The following is an 18,526-nucleotide window of genomic DNA, read 5'->3' on the forward strand; positions in this document are numbered from 1 at the left end:
TGGACAGTGCTATTCATCAGGCATGGTGTCAGATTCCTCGCATCACCTTTCAACATCTCATGGAGTCAATGCCAAGAAGAATCGCCGCAGTATTAAAGGCAAAAGGTGGCCCAACGAAGTACTGATTGGGGTGGTCATAATAATCTGGCCACTCAGTATATCTATCTATATATATATCCCACGTTCAAAGGCTGTTAAATTGCATTGTTTACCCATATCTTCAGAAAAAAAATCACTTCTACTGTCGTGGTAAACAACCTGCTTCCCTATTTATAATGGTCTGGCCCTCTAGCAACTTCAGCGTGAAATTATAGCTAATTTGCCTACAAACATCAGGTGGTCTTAATAATCTGGCCACTCAGTGTATATTTTTTAAATATATTTTTACTGATTTTAGAGAGGAAGGGAGAGGGAGAGATAGAAACATCAATGATGAGAGAGAATTATTGACTGGCTGTCTCCTGAATGTCCCCCACTGGGGATTGAACCCACAACCCAGAAATGTGCCCTGACTAGGAATCAAACCTGGGACCGTTCAGTTTGCAGGCCAATGCTCTATCCACTGAGCCAACCGGCTGGGGCAGTTCTCTATATTTATATTGATAGGGATTGCATGGAATCTGTAGATCACTTGGGTAGTATGTATGTTTTAACAATATGATGTTTTTCAATTCATGAACATGGAATAGCTTCCCATTTATTTGTGTCTTCAATTTTTTGCACAATGTTTTTCAGTGCACACAGGTCTTTCACCTTCTCGGTTAAATTTATTCCTAAGTATTTTATTGTTTTTGATGCCATTGTAAATGAGACTGTTTTCTTATTTTTTTAAGGATAGTTTGTTGTTAGTGTTTAGAAATACAAATCATTTTTGTATGTTAATTTTGTGTCCTGCAACTTTGCTGAATTTCTTTATTAATTCTCACAATTTTTGGTGTAGTTGTTAGGGTTTTCTTTATATAGGATCATGTCTTCTACAAACAGAGACAATTTCACTACTTCCTTTCTGCTTTGAATGCCTTTAATTTCTTTCTTGCCTAATCGCTCTGGCTAGGACTTTCAGTAATATGTTGAATGAAAGTGGCAAGAATGGGCATTCTTGTCTTGTTCCTGATCTTAGAGGAAGTTTTCAGTTTTTCATCATTGCGTCTGATGTTAGCTGTGGACTTGTCATATATGGTCTTTATTATGTTGTAGTACATTCCTTCTATTCCTAATTTTTTGAGAATTCCTAGTTCTTATTATAAAAGGATGTTGAATTTTGTCACATGCCTTTTTCTGAGTCTATTGAGGTGATTACATTTTTAATCCTTCATTCTGTTAATATGGTGTATCACATTTATTGATTTGTGTATATTGAAACATCCTTGCATCCTAGGGAATAAATCCCACTTGATCATGATGTATAATTCTCTTAATGTGCTATTGAATTCAGTTTGCTAGTATTTTGTTAAGGTTTTTGCATCTATATTTTTCAGGGATACTGGTTTTAATTTTCTTTTCGTGCAGTGTCCTTTCCTGGCTTTCATATCTGGGGAATGCTGGCTCATAAAATGTGTTTGGAACTGTTATTTCTGCTTCACTGCTTTTTTTGTGTGTGTGTGTGAAGACTTTGAGAAAGATTGCACTAATTTTTAAAATATTTTGTTGAATTCGCTAAATTGAAGCCATCTGCTCTTGGGCTTTTCTTTGTTGGGAGATTTTGATTACTAATTCAATCTTAAAAGTGTGTTTTGTTTTTTAAGTTTCTATATATTTGGAGATTTCCTATTATCTTTCTGTTATTGATTTTTATTTTAATCCATTGTGGTCAAAGAACATGCTCTATATGATTTCAACTCTTTTAAACTTGTTGAGTTTTGTTTGATAGTCCAGGCTATAGTCCATCTTGGTGTATGTTCCATGAACACTGGAAAAGATGTTTCTTCTGCTGTTGGTGGGTGGAACAGTCAATACATGTGAAAGAGATTCTGTTGGCATATTATGTTATTAATTTCTTTCATGTCCTTTTTTTGTTTAATTATTCTATTAAATGTTGAGAGAGGTGTTGAAATCTCCAAGCATAGTTGTAGACTTTCTTATACCTTTTTTTTAGCTCTATCAGTTTTTGCCTCACATATTTTACTGCTTTATTGCTAGATGTGTACATATTTAGGATTACTATGTCTTCTTGGTGGTGTCCTTCAGTCTCTGGTAAATTCTCTATCATTGATTAAAAACCTGATACCAATATAGACATTCCTATTTTCCTTTTTAAAACATTTCCATGAAATACCTTTTTCCATACGTTCACGTTCAAACTGCCTATCTATAATAATAAAAGCATAATATGCTAATTAGACCGGACGTCCTTCCTTTCGGACAGAGGTGGCAGAGGCCCCCAGCAGGGGTGGCTGTGGGCAGGGGCTGGGGCCAAGGCCCTTGCATGAACTTCGTGCATCAGGCCTCTAGTATCATTATAACTGAAATGAATTACTTGTAGACAGCATGATTTGGTACTTGTTTTTTAATCCACTATGCTACACTTTGTAATTAAATTGGTAAATCTACACCATTTATATTTAATGCAGTTATTGATATGCTAGGGCTTAAGTCTACTATTTTGTTACTATTTTTTTCTGTTCTTTTCTCTCTCTTTTCTACTTTTCTTTCTTTTAAGTATTTTCACTGAGTTTTAGAGAGAAAGGCAGAGAGAGAGAGAGAGAGAGAGAGAGAGAGAGAGAGAGAGAGAGAAATTGATGTGATAGCAGAACATTGATTGACTGCCATCTGCATGCCCCTCACCCAGGATTGAGCCCGAAACCCAGGCATGTGCCCTGACTGGGAATCAAACCGGCAACCTTTTAGTGCATGGGATGACTCCCAACCAACTGAGCCACACCAGCCAGGGATCTTTTCTGCTTTTCTGTTTTCTTTTTCTTGCGTTACTGTAAGGCTACATGAACAATTTTAAGAATTCCATTTTGATATATCTATTCTGTTTTTACTATCTCTTTCTATAACTTTATGAGTGATTGTAAATTGACATTGCACCACCTCATTACTGCCAGGTGTTCATGTTCCATTGATACCTGAGGAAGAGGGAACTCTGTTGTTGCTGCTAAGCAAGGGGTATGAATTCTGGCTCCACAATAGACCTGAACTAGCACCTCACTGGCTGACGGGGTTAGGAGTATCTTGCTACTGCTTCTCACCTGACTGCTGTCGACATTCATAAGTGAAAGATGTTACCACTGGTGGTGGTTAAAGTCCTGACTTTCCAGTTGCCTCTTCTGACATCATTCTAGTAAGGAAGATGAAGTGAACCTCATTACTGCTGAGTGTGGGCAGAAGTCTGGCCTCCTATGTGGTTTCCACAGATACTGCAGATGTTGGGGTGCATGAGGGAAACTATCGAGGATAAAATTTCCTGGCTTTCTACTTGGTCTTCTCTGATGCCACCCTGATGGTGGCCAGGGAGGGGTGCATGGGAATTTAAAGTTTCTTTTTTTAAAAAAAATATATTTTATTGATTTCTTACAGAGAGGAAGGGAGAGGGATAGAGAGTTAGAAACATCGATGAGAGAGAAACATTGATCAGCTGCCTCCTGCACACCCCTTACTGGGGATGTTCCCTCAACCAAGGTACATGCCCTTGACCGGAATCGAACCTGGGACCCTTCAGTCCACAGGCCTACGCTCTATCCACTGAGCCAAACCAGCCATGCTAAAGTTTCTTATTACTGCCTAAGAATAGTAGAAATAAAGGCTCCAGCTTAGCCTCTGCTGATCTGTGTGGGGTGGGGCTACAGTTTGTTAATCTTCTTTATTTTCCCTGTGGCATTTAGTTGAGCAATTATTATCTAAGAGTTTTCTGTCTTTCTAGGCTACTCTTTTCTTGTTTCTTTGGGTAGAGAAAGAGAGTTTTCTTATTTTATTAGAGTTTATTTTGTCTGTGGCTTTTGGCATTTCTGGGTTGCTGGCTGCTTCCACTCCAAGTTTGGTTTTTGAGGCGGAAAAAAAAAGAAGTCCAGGAAAGTCACTATTATATTGTTCCTTGAAACCTGAGATGCCTAGCTGATCTACCTTCTTTTCCCCACCTTCCCTAGTTTTTTAAAAGTTTTGTTTTATATATAGTGTCTAGGGAGTTTAGTTGTACTCAGCAGAATAGCTGTACTTAGCAGGAAAAGTACATCAACTCCATCCTCCCATAAAAATGGATTTTAAAATATTTTCCCCAGTTGTCCTATGGCAAAGCACAGGACAAAATTAGACAGTAAAGGAAGAAATTATCCAAGGCTATGGCAATAAGAGAGAGAGGCCAGAAGTTAGTGAGAGTTCCATTCCACTGAAACAAAGGCAAGGGGAGCTAGGACATCTGTGTTTGCTCATTGGCTTTACCTGAGCAAAAAAAATAGTTTCTTGTATCTTTATAACAGGAGGTTATTTTACAACTTGGAGCAAGGCAACCACTGAAGCTATTATCCTATCTTCCCATTGAAATAGAAAGATAGGGGTACTATCTTCCTAGATGGTTATATTTCAAAGAGATGGCTCCCAGGTCTTTCAGAAAAACATTCCTGGGTTGTAAAACTGTCAAGAAACTTTGTAAAAATTTCTATCTCAAGGAGCAGAGGGAGAATTTATTATTACCAATTTTTGAAAATAAGTGTTCTAAGAAAAGGGAGGTCAGAGGCCTGTCGTCAGAAAGTCTATCTACAGTTCAGTCAACCTGAGGGAAATGTTAAGGCTGCCTTGACTACCTATAGGAGATAAGTAGCCATCATTAGTCATAGGCATAGCTATTCCTCTTCTTCTGCCTCCTATCTGCATATTTCATGGATAATGTGCATAAATATCATTATTGTACATTGTTCTTCCTTCATCCTTTTGATCAACTGAGTTCTGTTCCTCTAATATGCATGTGAGTAGAGGCCTGTTATATATCATGGTTAGACCAATAAAAGGTAGCTACAACAATACAAACCTATAAGAAAATGTTTATCAGAGTCATTTCATTGATCTCCTTGATGGTCTGTGTGATTTCTGTCTTGACTTTATCCCTTGAACTTGTGCTTTCTGATTGGCACATTCAACTGCCTCTGTCTTTTCTTGAATGCTCATCTGTTGCTGATTCTACTACCTGACTTGCCTATCACATAATGTAGGGAGTCTGATTCCTGGCCAAATATCCCCATTAATGAAGTATATCTTTAAATTTAGTCTTTGACAAGACTTTTCTTGTGGGATGAGACACTGACACAGTAATAACCACCACCATACCCGCTGCATGCTCAAGTTTAAGGAAGGAGAGTGAGGGCAGCTGGTCAGAGACTACTGAAATCTTATCATTTGCTTATAACATCTCTATACATAATTCATATTCTAACACTCAAGTTTATTTTAAATGAGCAAATGGAAATTAGTAAGCAATGACCAACTATTACAACACTTTGCAGATCTACTTCTACATACAAAGAATTAAGACAAGAACCAGAATATGTGTATGTATTTCTTATTGAATTTACTATTCAATATGGATATTGGCAGCCTTAAAAAACAAACATCACACATATCTCAGAGGCCACATTCATCTTTTAGATGCTAAAAAGAACGCCTTGTTTTTAAATATAGAGTTGAGTTGTATCAGAAGTTGTTTAGATCTCCCTTTCTTGGACTGGTTTAAGAAGTAGATGACTCAAAGAAAGGGCTTCTTCCATCAAGAAAGCTTTCGTAAACTTGTGAACTCAAAAGCCAATAGAGCAAAGGAATACACTTTTGCGTTTCAAATGGCTCTCGTATAGCAATTATAAAGACAGAGAAATCTTTATTATTCTTGGAGGTTACAGTATATATTACAGTATTTAAAAGTGGCCTGATAACTGGCATTGCTTTATTCTCTTCTTCCAAAGGACCCCCACTGGGGATATGTAACTTAAAGGTGATAACTTAAAAAGCCATAGTGTAGTGTTGCAGAAATTGTGTGAAAAATAAGGAAAAGGGACTTGGCTCTTAGTCTAGTATCGGTGCAACTTAGAGAAATATCCTTTTAGTTCTTTAAACTTGATTCATTATATATGGAAAATATTGCACAGAATATTTATTAAGCTGGTATTGGGGGAAATTACAGACATTTAGTCTGTGTTTTAATCAAGCTAAAAGGACTCTTTATACATATTATATATCTTCGATCATGATTTGATGCCTGCTATATTTAAATCTAGAATAAAAACTGCCCTTATAAAATTGGATTTGGTTAATAATATACTATTTTATCTCACTAGAGGGCAGTATGACAAGTTAGACTATCTCTAATATGTTCTGGATGCAAAATTTCCTAGATGAGTCGGAGAAAGGTGAGATAAATTTAAGATATTTTTTAGAACATTGCATGATTTTTAAGTCTTAGAACACACATCATTAGAATATTTTGCTATAATTACCCCAAAGGCATTTAGTCAATAAGTGGTAGAACCAGGATTTGGAACCAAATTGCCCACAGAGCCTGAGCACCTTCACTCATATGTGATGTACTCAGCTGGGGTGTAGATTTTTAGTGCAAAGATAGATGAGGCCTTTACTAAGCACTAAAGTAATATTAAAGTTAAACATGCAATAAGAAAACATGTCCTAGACCAGTGATGGCGAACCTTTTGAGCTTAGCCTGTCAGCATTTTGAAAAACCCTAACTTAACTCTGGTGCCGTGTCACATATAGAAATTTTTTGATATTTGCAACCATAGTAAAACAAAGACTTATATTTTTGATATTTATTTTACATATTTAAATGCCATTTAACAAAGAAAAATCAACCAAAAAAATGAGTTCACGTGTCACCTCTGACACGCGTGTCATAGGTTCGCCATCACTGTTCTAGACCAAGCTGAATCCTAATTGCTACTTTGTATGTTGTTTATGATTTATAACTATGAGGTTAACTTTTTTATTGCCTTTTTTATTAAGTATTCAAAGATTTTCACATATACCAATCTTGTTCTTCTAGAAAACAGACTTAGGGAATGAAGCCATGCTATTGATTGACATACTTTTCTCCTGGCCTTGGTTTTCTTATCTGTAGATGGAAGAAGCTGGAATAAATGTGTGCTACCTCTAGTTATTCCCATTTGCAGTTAGCTTCATTCTATAAGCTTAAAGTACAGGGCATATTCAGTTCATGTGGAAATTGAAATTCCAACTGCTAAAAGCAGTTACCACCTCTAGGTTAGGAGTGACATAGAGGAAATGAAGACTTGCAACTCTCTTTTCCTTCAGGCACAGGGTTGTGTGGGTTGAGTGTATGCTCACTTCCATTAAGCTTAGTATTCATCATAAGGAAGAGCATGCCCAGGTAACTTGCATTCATGGCATATCATAAGGATTTTGTTCTAGTTCTGCTCTATATTTCAACCAGATATAGATTACAATATTCCTTGTAATGAAATCATTGGGAAAATGCTCAAATGGAGTCTGAGAACCTAGTACCTTCATATAACAATCTTCTCTTGGGTAATAGATTATGGCCATTGTTCTTAAGCAGAGTACCATATGCCCCTTGCTCTTTCCTCAAAGCCTGGATGTATATTCACATGGAGGTAACATGAATAACATTTTCAAATATTTTTTGTTAAACACTATTGTTTAGGAATCCTGATTTCTTTCTCTTTTTAATATTCTACATTAATGGGTAAGTTAGGGGGAAATGAGCCCTTTGTATTCCAAACAAGGCAGGAGGAAGTCATTGATTCTAACCAAAGCCCACAATTTCTGCTCTTGAAAAATATACAGTGTGTCCCAAAAGAGTGTATAGACATTTTAACAGCTGATTCCTCAATTTTGAAAAGGAAATGTATTTTAATAAATACTACCTTTGTAATTATTCAAAATGTGTGTATAAATTTTAGGGGACACCCTATATTAAATATATTAACACTATTTAAAGAGTAGTTTGCCTCCTCCATTTGTTAGAACCTCCATTTGTTATGGGTAAGACTAGAAGGTAGGGCCTGACCCAGGTCACCAATGCCAATCACTAAGGAAAGTTTGCTCCTGAATTTGGGAATGTTTGGGATTTAGAGGAGTCATATATCTGGGCAGAGAGCTGGAAACAGTGCTGAATATCCTAACATCTAGATTTTCTTTGATATTCCATGCATTTGATATATAATACAGGGCTTGTGACTGATTCAACCAGCAGCCTTTGGATTTTAAAGATCAGTTTTTGCTTTAAAGTTACCAAAAGATTTGAAGGCTGGATAGGTCTAGGGAAAAGGCCTATTTCTAACTTTGGCTAGAAAAACTTCAACTCACATCTTAAATTTTTGGCATAGAGAACCAGTTGCACTGCTGACCAAGATCTTTTACTAGTATACCTTAATCATTTTTAGATCTTTCTTCTTTTTCTAGGAACATGTTTTATTTTTCCCTTTTTGCTTAGTAATTTTCTATTGCTTACAAAGTAACTGATAGTGTATTGCTTAATATCTCAGGGACTCTAATTTTCATTTGCAAATTAAAGATTATAGTATCTGCCTTACGTATCTCAAAGGGAGAGATGTGAGTAACAAAAAGAGAAATATTTAAAAGTGCCTTTAACTAGAAAAGTAATCATTACACGAATGGTAGTAGTTGTAGTAATATCTGTGGGAATAGTATTAATAGAAGTAGTAGTTATTGTTAAACCACATGGGTTAGTAGTGGTGTGAAAGAGGGACAATATAGAAAATGATATATTTGTACATACATCTGTAGTATCACATATTTCTTTAATCCTTAGTATAGTCAGCTAATATTCTTTAATGCTCTCAGGTTCCTAAACTCTGGTATGTTTTGACTTGACAAAAGATTTGCCAGGAAAATGATTATATTGTGAAAATATGAAAATATTTTATTCAATATTAACAATATAATATTAAATTAGGAGAGAGATTTGCTGCCCTATTTCACATTATATGGTCTATTCATTTACTAAATGTTAATGCAAATTTCTCCCAAACTTTAACCTTTTTCATAAAAATTGTGTTATTCATCAAATTCTGGAACTTGGGAAGGTAATTGAAAGTTGATTTCTTGCTCCACCTCTAACTTGTCCAAACTCAATGAAGTTTTCTTTCATTGTTGATTTAACATCCTTTCTACTCAGGTCCACTTGCTCCTTGTGTTGTTTTGCTTTAGACTGGCTGCTTTCTGTCCTTAATCTTCTGCTTCTTCTCGCTTGCCTACATTGACTGACAAGGGGTTGGTTTAACTGTCTCTCCAAGTGATTGGGAAACAGTTTTCACACACTGTTAAATTTTAGACCTGTCAAGTAATCTTGTTGCTGCAAATTGAATTTTTAATCTTGGACTAATATTGAGACGATGACCTTTGGTTGAGCATAGGTCCGCTTAAGCAAACTTAAGGTAGGGTTCTCTATTAGTATTTCTCAAACTTAGATCATTTGCTTCAGAATCAGTTGGAGTATTTAGGCCCTAAGACCTCCCGAGTCAGAATCTGCATTTTTAACAAGCTCTCCCTGTGATCCTTGTGTGCAAACTAAAATTCAATAATCATTGTTGTCAGTGTTGGAATCATCAAAGTAGTATGCTTACTTCTAAAGCAGCAACAATACTTTTGTATGTGATTAACATATGAAATCATACCAGACTGTGAGCTCTTCTAGAGCAGCAGACATAGCTTATTTATTTGTGCCCAAAGTAGGTGCTCAATGAATATTTTATACATGAATATTAGACTAAATCTACCAAGGAATTCCTCAGGCAACCCTTAGATCCAGCTTTGTCAATAGGGAGATGAAATGGTTAGAAAGCAGACCGGTCTGCTTAGTAGTCTTATTGTCTTACAATAATCATGGAGCTAAGAAAATAATTATGAAGTACTAGAGGCCTGGTGTATGAATTTGTGCATGGGTGGGGTCTGGCTGGCCCACCCCAATTGTGGCCTATCAGGCCAGGCTGGCCAAGGGGAGGGGCCGCAGGTGGTTGGCTGGCTGGCCCTGCCCCTGATTGCGGTGGGGTGGGGCAATCAGGGGTGGAGCTGGCCAAGGGGAGGGGCCAAGGTTTGTTGGCCCAAGGGCCCTACCCCTGGTAGAACTCCTGGGTTAACTCGTGGTGGAACTCCCAATTGAGGGGACAATTTGCATTTTAGCCTTCTATTATATAGGCAGATTAGAAACTGGAATCAACCTTTCATTTTAGAGATGAAGAAACTTAGATCTACAATTGTTGAGACATAGTCATGCTACCAAAGAAATAGACCCAGGAGCAGAATTTATGACTTCAAACTCCTAGATTATTCCCCTTTCACTATGACTTCTCAGATACCTTTCATTTGTTTGATGCTTAATGGAAGGATACTTACACAATCCTAGTTAAACTAGTGTTTTTTATAAGTGCCGGAACGAGTAGTTCATTAATTAGCTAAGTAGGTTCATTTCTATGAAAAATGAGTTATGTCAATTTTGTATGGGCATTGTTCAGTATTTTTAAGTAAGGTTGATATCTATTAATGGTATCAGATTGGGAAATTCAAGATGGAGGCAAATGAACAATCGTCTGTATGGCCCTCCGAAGCCTATTCTTGTCAATTGTAGGGCCAGATGCCTCCTGGGCTGAGGTTTCAAGTCCTGGTTTCACATCCCTCACTCTCCCCCGCCACCAGCTCCCCATGACCGCTCCGCAGGGGTGGAGAGGAAGCACCCGGGCCTCACAGGGATGGTTTCAAATCCTGCTTCTGACACTTCCTAGCTCTGTACTCTTTACTTCTTTGGGCCCCGATTTCCTCAGTGATCAAATGGGGGTGATAATCGTGCCTGCCTCACAGGGTTTTTGTGAGAAATAAATGACCTAATAATGTAAAGCCCTTAAAACAGAACCAGGAATAAATATTGACTTTTATATTCTGCCCTCACATTTCTCTGCCATTGTTACTCTCCTCCACAGGTTAAAATAATGCAAAGTTAACAATATTGAAAGGGCCTGTGATTCTTCGAAGGGGAACTTTTAGGCATAGACAAACTAAAGGCTAGATTTGCTGTATAAGTTTCAGGAGGTTACATGGTTAGAGACAGAAATGACATAAGAAGCTAATTCCCTTGCAGACCAGGTGGGATTTCAGTGGGTGGATGGGGAAGCCTGGAGCAAGACTCCTTCCTTTCCTCTGCCTCGCTTCCTCCCTGCTCTGCAGGCGCCTTGCAACTCCCAGTAATTTACATTGGTGTTTTAGGATTCCTAGTCAGCTTTGCAACATTGTCGGCTGATTTAAAAAAAAAAATCTATTTTATTGCCTAAGAAATGCCCAGTTGTGTGAAATACACAATTCTTTACTTAGTGTCACTTAGGGGCATTGTTTTTTCAATTGCATGTAGACAATATGAAAAAGTTCGGAGATAAACGGAAAGTTAAGTAGAAGAGCTAAATGAGTCTTTGCAGTTTCAACATTATCCCTGAAGGTCCTATTTCCAACTCCTAAATATTAGTGATTCTCACTTGGTGTTTGGAGTCTTTAAAGAGACTAGCGCTTCTTAGAAATAAACAGGTGATAACAATAGAGCATTAACAATTGCTACTGCTTTGTAATAATTCCCGTTATTGAAAACAAATTCTCTTCCTCTGTGATTCCTACTCAACATTTAAAAGATTACGAAGGCAGTGGGGTGCTGTATAGACTTGCAAAATGACCTTCAAACTCTAAGTTTAATTTCTCTGTCAATTTATCAAGAGGGGTTTATGATAGTTTTACTCAACAACACAGGAAATGAATACCTTGATGAAACCATCTCTCATAATATCATCTAATAAATGATATTATAACATGACATTCCAATCTGAATACTGCTTAGGAGAGAGGAAGAGATAGTGCGTGTAAAGTATGCGCACTTAAATTGGCAATTCACAATAAATGCGGAGCTTACAGCTTGAGAAATGGGCTTCTAGGAAAAAAATTATATGGCAAACTAGACTGCTATGTGGGAATAATTATATCACATAATTTACATGCAAATATATTTAAGCTAAAGAAATAATTCTCAGTTATTCACAGCATAAGGTTGACTTTGCATTGCCATTACTCCCTACATAAAATATATGATATAAATCATGCTTTTAAGGTAGAGAAAAACTGAGGTGAAAATACAGTTTTCTCCCAGATGTCCAAAATGCAATTGAATATTCCACGTTGAGAGCGGTAATTCTCAATTACAGCATATTAGAATTACTTGATAATCCATTATATTTAAGTAGTTTAAGCAAAATGTGCCTCTTTACAACAAATTAACTTTTCTTCAAAGAATGTATTTCTACTCTTTGTGTAAGGTAATAACTATTTATTTATAAACTATAAAACATATCACTGTTATGCCTACAGCACTCAGAAATTACTAGGCTATATATTCATTAAAGAGAAGTAATTACTTTCTAGATATTTTGCCTACAATCTTTTATTGACCTCATAATGCAGTTGCTATGCTTAATAGATTGATGCAGCTGTTTATGCAATTCTTTTCACATGAGTTTGCTACACAAGTTCAATAATAATTCAAATACGCTCACCCGCTTAATAAGCTTAGCAGGGAGGAACACAAAGCCTGCTGTACGTAGGGAAATATCCATTGAGAGTTCCAAGGATGTGGAAGAGGAGGGCAAAAGTGATAAAATGCTTTTATGGTAATTGATTTGTAATTGTTACTGCCCAGACTCAGTCTCATTGGGAAATAACAGTTTTTTGAGGATAGTCACTGAAATCATTTGAATGCTGATTTGGAGAAGATGTTAGCAAAATTGGAGTTCATTTCCTTAAAGATGGCACAAAAATATTCATAGATCATCATGGACAGGAAAATGCAGGAGTAGCAACGGCAGTGATAATGCAACAATAATTTCCTCTTCCTCAGGGGGCTATTTGTTATGCACGCGATTTTTATTGTCACAGTTTTTTTATCCGGTATTTTTATGACAAGAAAAAGAAGATATTGGTATAAAATAAAAGTGTGAATGAAGACTTCATTGGAATAGTAAGCAAAATTGAAGAGAAAGTATGTGTTAGATGGATTTAAAGATAAGAGTTTGGGATGGTGACTTTCTATTAACTTTGCAAATAGCCAGATTTATTAAAAAGAAACATTTGAAACATCTATATGAATGTATGTGCTTATATATATGCTCACACATCTGGTCATAATTGTGTATATTAACTGAGCACTTCAGGCAAGTAGAATAAAAATTATAAGAAAATGCCTTTGCAAATATGTTTCAAAGTTAAAATGCTGTAGAAATTCTCAATTTTATTATGTACTGTATCAAAATCCACTGTTTACTTAGAAATGTTATTATTCTAGGCTGTTTATTCCTGCTTATAATTTTACTTTTTATAAAGAACATATTCTGAGATAGGAAAATGTATTATTCTGATAAGACCTTCTTCAAAATAAATAATCTTTTAGGACATCTTAAAAAGGACAAAAAAGCTAGGTATCCATCTTATTGTTTAAGTTTTCCTGGTTAACAAAAGACAATTCAAGCAACATTTAAAAATAGTTATTAAGATGATGGGGTGATTACATCTAAAACACTGGCATTCGACCACTTTAAAATTAGACTGTAACTTTGGCCCGGAAAATACTAATCAGTGTTCTGTGCTAAGTGTTAGTATCATATGGTAGTATCACTTTTTATTAACATAATACAAATATCCTGTGCACTGCTACACCTTTCATAGCTTGGGGCTTCAGAGTCAAAATGTCAGAGCAAATTTTACTTTCACTAATAGATTGAGACTTGTACATTACATTAGTAAAAGTGAACCAATGGTATGGTATTTTGCCCAAATGGCAAAGGTGGGCACATACAGTATCCTAAAATACAGCTTGGTTCTCCTTCGTCCCCAAACAATAGCAAGAGGGTACAAAGTTTGGGTAGATAGTTTATTATTACATGTTTGGAAAAAAAGTTCACCTTCCTGCACCTTCTCTATATGCATTGTCAAAATATCACATTATACAACTCACTGGAAGTGAACTTACTTGCTAAATACCCATTAGATTCCCAGGAGGTGCCTTACATTAATTGTTTAGTGAAAGGCCCCTTAGGCTATCACCTGGGAAGCACATTAAATGCATAAAAAGAGAAGTTGACAGAGATCCCTGTAGAACAAGATGCATCTACCAAGCTCAAGACTTCTCCAGGAAGAACCTATGAAGTCCTGTGGAGAATGGTCATTTGGTGTGGGGGTAGTTTTTCTCTTATTTCATCCTCCCACCCCCCACCCCCCACCCCCTTACTGGCACAAACATAAACTTACTATCAAAGAAAAAAATGGTGCAAAAAAATGATTAGAAAAAGACTGCTCGGGAATTGTATCAAATTAGCTTATATGTCTTGATTCTGAGCATCAATGCAATTTACAGACAGAAAAAGAGTTGCAAAAGTTAGAGACGACGGGTATTTATTATCCGCTTAATGATGTTATACAAGAAGAATGATGGCAAATAACACAGAGGGGAAAGACAAAGTTTTGAAGTAAATGAGAAAAAAGTGACTGATAGCAAAGTTTTGGGCTAATGGCCAAATAGGCTAATGCAGGGAAAAATGTCAAGTCACAAAATGAGTGACAGGGAGTTCTGGCAAAACATGTTTTTATGTCTGTCTGTCACATTGCATCTAAAATCGTTTTTGTGTTCTGCATATAGCAGATTTTTATCACTCCCTTGTTTTAATTACAATTGCTGGCGAAACTATTGTACCTCTATTATGCACTATTATGTTTGTTTATTTCACATCATTTTGTTTAGAATGTTTCTAAAGAGAAAATGTAAAAAACCAAACAAAATATGTGCTTGGTGTCATAAATCCCCCCACCTCCTTTTGAGGGGGTCTGCATTACCCCAAAAATTCCACCAGAGGGGGCACTAGTAAAACAAGAAGCAAGCTCGAACGAGATTGTAACTTTTTCATTCTTTTCTTTAGAGGTGAAAAAGACTCATCGTCCTCCTTTTCTCATTCCTGGACAGAAATATTTTGAGGTTAACAGGGAAGCAGTGAATATGCCATATGGAAGAATCTTTAGGTCTTTAAAATACTTCCATTAACTTCAGTTTCCTATTTTAATGTTAATGTGCTGCAGTTAAGTTTCAGCCAAAAGAGCAAAAACTCTTAGTTACATATAGATAGGATTTCAACTGTTCATATTATGACTGCTGAAATTTGAAGTATTCAAGAAGAGATGTCTCGCCCATGTGACTTTTCTTTAGTGACTCTTATCATTACATAAGCAACTGAGAGATGTGAATTATTATTCTTTAGTTGTCAAATTGAATTTACCCAAGGCATCTGGTCTTAACTTGAGTTCATCACGGTAAATTTTTTTTAAAGGTAATAAAAAAATGTGTCATTTGTTTATAATTAATCTTTACCAAGAAAATGAGAATAGAGATAAAATTTGCTGGGCATTATAAGCTTTAATGTTAATGCTGTATTTTATTACTGTTATTACTCTTAATAAGTCATATTCAATTACAAAACTTCCCTAACAACTAACAATGCTGACAGGACAGAGGTGTTGTTTGCTGTGAGATTTCACCTCTTGAGAATTAAGAGCATACCCCTGTCTCTTGGTTCATACCAACTAGCAAAAGACTATCCAGAAAGAGCCCAAATCAACCTCTTTTTTTAAATTTCTACACTTCCTAAATTTATAGCATGGCAAAAATACATTTTTTTTCAGTTTAATTCTCAAAAAGTGAGTAAAATACCACATGTTATTGGATTAAAAGCAAATAATGTATGCCAAATTTTTATCACGATGCCCAGCACAATATGAGTGCTCATAAAGGTTAGCAGATTTTTGTTTGTTATTATTCATTCAAGTTATTCATTTCTCATCCCTTGGAATAGACAGTTTGCCTGGGTTTTCATGATATGCTACCATCCTTAGTATTTCTATCCAGTCTTCTTTTCTGATCTTACCTAACACAGATTTTCTGAAGGAAACCAGCTACTCCTTGCTTGAAGATCTGCTTTCTGCTCTGACACATTAAAATGTTAAGGGCTGGTATTTCTTTTGCCTTGGCTTTGGTAGATTGCCAGTATTTCTTACAAATGTCAGAAGAATGTTTTAGAAAATTAATGTTTAAATTCCCTTAGCTATGTAATTTTTGTTGTCACTTAAAAATAGCTGTGATGATAATATCCATTACATGCTATCAGTCATTAAAACACTTGATCTGGGACATGTTCTTAGAAATTAGCCCAAATGCCTCAAACACAGGGAACCCGAGGATTGAAGGAGTTAGATGTCTGTCTGAGGTCTTACAGCTAGCTGTGAACTCACCCATACATGTCCTTCTCCAATTCACCTCAGAATTATCTTAAAACTCGAATTGTGGAATTGATCGTTTTCTTGTTCGATTTAGAAAATTAAAAAAAAAATTGTGAGGAGATAGAAGGTGATGGAATGCCCCAGACTGAATGTCCATTTGCATAGCACTTTTGAGTTTATGAAATCCATTTCTAAACATGGTTGCTTTTAATGATGTCTTGGTATGTGATGAGACTTTTTATGTTCACTTATACTGAAAGAAAACTTTTTTATATCATTTAGCAACTTTTTCATTCTGCTTTTATGAATTTTAATACTCAAGTAATCAGGGCTGCTGCCCCTATTATGCAAACCATTGAGCTTATATGGATGGACTATAACAGCTTGGAAATGGCTGTTTAGGGCACTTGGCTCACTGGTACTGAAGGACGGATTTTTTCCTTCTGCGTTGCTGTTCTGTGACCTCAGGTTTGTAATGGACACAAGAGTGGTGAGGGCATTTGGTACCATACTCCTTTGACTCCTTTCCTCCAGATGAAAGAAGAGAGGGAAAGAGGAAGGTACAAAGCAACGTCTTTGATCTCTAATTCTATGTGGTTTTCTCCATTGTTATTTCAGAACATACCTACAGACTTCCTTGGGGTGAGTTTGGTGAATTATAGAATTTCAGTATGAGAAAGAAACACTCCAACTCCTTAATTTTATAAATTCACAGTGATTAAAATGACTAGCCCAAGGCTATCCACCCCCTTATTTATTTATTTGTTAAACCTGGTGATTTTTATTTTATTTTTATTTTTTGTAAAGAGATTCTCTGCTGAAAGGGTTGCAAACTTGTAAGTGGCAAAGGTGGGGGGAAAACCCTAGAAAAACCTAGTCTTCTTTAGTCAAAGTCTAGAGTTTTCTCATAGCCATGAAGCTTCCCATAATACTATTGACCGTGTTGTTATAAACATCAACCAATAATTCATTTCTGAGTCTTTGACTTGATTTATTTAGTTTTTTAATGTTGATTGAGAATGCATTCTTTGGGAGCTGTTCTTCAACGTTCAGGTGAAATACCTGATTAACTGTCACAAAACATGCTAAAAGGAATCCTATTAGTTTAGGGGTTATGCTTCCCCTAGGAATAATGTAATTGGTTTTTCCACATTATAAATTTACTCTAAAATCATTTTTCTTAGGTATATTTTACTCCCCCTTTCCCTTATTTTAATCCTCTATAACTGTTTTTTACTTTTTGTTAATTAGTAAAGATTTTATTATTTCAAAAATAATGTGTGTGTTCAATTTTTTGAGCCTTTAAACATGGCCAGTTCTGTACAACTGTGAATAACAAATGGTACCTGATACAATTCCAGTAACATTTTCAAATAACTGTCCTGGCCAACTAGTCCCCAGCCAGTTTATGCTGGAAATTCCCATTGTTTCATAATTCCTTAGCTGAGTTTATGATGTGGATATAGACAAGGGGTAACCCAATTGGTAGGTAACACATTTAAAAATATTTGTTATCCAATTAAATAATTGGGACTGATTGTTATCAGAGCTTGGATTGGCTGGAAGAGCACATTTTGATAGCGGGAAAAAGGTAAGAGTTGAAAATAATATTTAAGGACAGGTGGACTATGGCATAGGGACCAGCCCGGGGGCACTGTGAAGGTAGTAGGTACCAAGGGATGGGGGAAATATGAGTGTCAAAAGGGATTAGGAAGACAGTAAAATGGAAAAGAAAAGGCCCATAAATTTTTTTTAAAGCAAAACCAACCAACCTCATTCACTTTTTTCTTTGTTCAGCAATTTCTGGTCCCTACTATGTGCAAGACATTATGCTAGTCCTTTGAAATAGAGGTGGGTTTGTATTTTCATTCAGTCCCCAAGTATAACCAGTGAGTTGGCTGTGAAATAAAACATCTGAGAAGTAGGTATATATTCTAAACCCGAAGGCAAAAATCCACACTATTTGTACCTTTGCCTCGGTCTGTCTCTCTTCCCTTCTCTGACTGTGTTTTCAAGGGACACCATTAGGATGAAAGAGCAGAAGTGTGGATGTGGGAATCGTGAGCTTTTTCCACCCACAGGATTGTCAACAGGTATGCACACGGCATCTGTGACTCCGGCCGAGCTGACAGGCTAGGAGCCAGCTGTGGCTTACACTTGAAAAAAAAAATACCCACTTAGGGGTATGGAATTATTTATCACTACTGGTGGAATTTTTGCCAAAGGCAAAAAATGAAAA

The sequence above is a fragment of the Myotis brandtii genome, unplaced genomic scaffold (assembly GCF_000412655.1).
Source record: "Myotis brandtii unplaced genomic scaffold, ASM41265v1 scaffold16, whole genome shotgun sequence".
In the NCBI taxonomy this organism is placed as follows: domain Eukaryota; kingdom Metazoa; phylum Chordata; class Mammalia; order Chiroptera; family Vespertilionidae; genus Myotis; species Myotis brandtii.